Below are 2599 nucleotides of genomic sequence, written 5' to 3' on the forward strand. Positions count from 1 at the left end.
TCTTTCAAACAGAACTCAACAACAACAACAAAAAGAAACACTGAAGACATTTCTTCTGGTTGACAGAAACACCAGATGTGAACTTAAATCTTCAGGAAGGAATACACAGCACTGGAAATGATGAATACAGGGGTGGAGGGCAGAATCAGGCAGGTAACAAAAGACTCCTTTTTTTTCTTTTAGCTTCCCCCAAATCCAAATAAACAGTACTATCAACCACCTTGACCTAATTTACATTTACAGAATGCTATACCCTGCAATCGTGCAATACATGTTCTTATTCATTAATAATTTATTTCAGAATATATATTTTAAAAAGTTTAAGTTACATTCACTAAAATGGCTCATATGTTGAGATATAAAACAAGTAATAATAAATCTCAAAAGATGGAAATCATATGTACTCTGGCCAAAATTAATTTTATTAGAAATAAATAACAGTCTACAGCCATGCCGCCCTGAACGTGCCCAATCTCGTCTGATTTGGAAGCTAAGCAGGGTCGGGCCCGGTTAGTACTTGGATGGGAGACCACCTAGGAAGACCAGGTGCTGTAGGTGTATAAAAATAAAGAAGGAAGGAAGGAAGGAAGGAAGGAAGGAAGGAAAAGAAAGAGAGAGAGAGAGAAAGAAAGCAAGAAAGAAAGCAAGAAAGAAAGAAAGGAAGGAAAAGAATAAGATATCAGGGGAATAAAACAAATATTTAGAAATTTAAAAATACCCTTCTAAATAACCCATGGATCAAAGAAAATAACACATGGGATGCTAGAAATATTGTCAACTGAATGATAATAAAAACATCTTTTGAAAATTATGAGGTACTATTTCAAGACTGTCTATAAATGTACAATAATTAAGACAGTGTGTTATTGACAAAAGAGTAGAAACAGAGATCAATAGAACAGAATGGGCAGTCCAGAAATAGACCTATGCAGGTATAGTGAACTGATTTTGAATGTAGGTGTAAAGGTAATCCAGTGAAGATGGGATAGTCTTTTTAACAAATGATCCTGGGACAACTGGACATCCATATGCAAAAAAAAAAAAAAAAATCTAAACAATACCTTATATCACGTAAAACATTAATTCAAAAGGATCATAGACCTACATGTGATATATAAAGCCATAAAACTTCTAAAAGAACGTAAAGGAGAATAACTACATAACCTCAGGAAATTTTTAGATAAAACGCCAAAAGCCCAATCCATAAAGAAAAAGATAATATATTAGACTTTATCAAAAATTAAAAACTTTTGCTCTACAAAACACACTGCTAAGAGAATGAAAGACAAACCACTGACTGAAAGAAAATGTTTGGAAATCAAGAACTTATAACCGAACTATATGAAGTAAAACTCAACAATTGTAAAACAAACAATCCCAGTTTGAAAAGCATGTAAGAGACAGATTTTTACCAAAGATGATATATATGTGACAAATAGATACATAGAAAGATGCTAAGCATCATTTCTCATTGGGGAAATACGAATTAAAGTCACAATGAGATACTACTATGTTATCAGAATAGTTTAAAAAAATTTAATGACAGTAAAAATTGCTAACAAGGATACAGAGCACCAGAAACTCTCAATCATCGCTAGTGGGAATGGACAATAATACAGACACTCTGGAAGACAGTTTGTATTTTCTTATAAACTTGAACCTAGACTTAGCTGACATTAATCACACTGCTAGATAGTGAATCGGAAACTTATTTCCACGCAACAACTGCAAGTGAATGTTTATAGCAGTTTTATTCATAATCATTAAAAACTGTAAACAACCAAGATGTCTTTCAAGAGTAGAAGAATAAACCTAGTACAATTATACAGTACTGTGCATGTATACAGTGGAATACTATGCAGTGATTTTACAATGGACTATTAATACACACAACAACATGAATGAATCATTTTCATTTGTTTTATTTTGGTTTGGTTTTATTTTAAGACTTTTAAAAAAATAAAGCAGTTTTAGGTTCGCAGCAAAATTACAAGTACAGAGATCTCTCAGATGCCCCCTGTTCCCACACATGAACAGCTTCTCCCATGAGCAGCACCCTCACCAGAGAGGTGCATGTGTGAAACTGACATCGTGATCACTTGAAGTCCATAGTTTACATTAGGGTTTATTCTGTTCATGCTGTTGTACATTCTATGGACTTGAACAAATGAATAATAACATATATCCATTATTTTAATATCATGCTGAGTATTTTCATTGCCATAAAGTTCCTTGGTGCTCCGCCTATTGAACTCTATTCTCTACCTAAATCCCTGGCGACCGCTGATCATTTTGTTTTCTCCATAGTTTTGCCTATTCCAGAATGTCATATAGTTGGACTATATGATTACGCATGTAGCCTTTTCAGATAGGTTTCTTTCACTTAGTAATAGGCATTTAAAGTTCTTTGATGTCTTTTCATGGCTTGATAGCTCATTTCTTTTCAGAGGTGAATAATTTTCCATTTCCTGCAGGTCCTACAGTTTATTTGTGCATTCACCTACTGAAGGACACCTTGGTTGCTTCCAAGTCTTGGCAGTTATGAATTAAGCTGCTATAAACATGTGTATGCAGGCTCTTGTGTAGACATAAGTTTTCA

General features: G+C 33.9%; 1 pseudogene; it reads left to right on the forward strand.

Moving 5' to 3' along the window:
* The first annotated feature begins 440 nt into the window (after window positions 1–440).
* Window positions 441–558, forward strand: LOC111734179 (annotated as a pseudogene).
* Window positions 559–2599: the final 2041 nt, after the last annotated feature.

Source organism: Pteropus vampyrus, unplaced genomic scaffold (genome assembly GCF_000151845.1).
Source record: "Pteropus vampyrus isolate Shadow unplaced genomic scaffold, Pvam_2.0 Scaffold832, whole genome shotgun sequence".
NCBI lineage: Eukaryota > Metazoa > Chordata > Mammalia > Chiroptera > Pteropodidae > Pteropus > Pteropus vampyrus.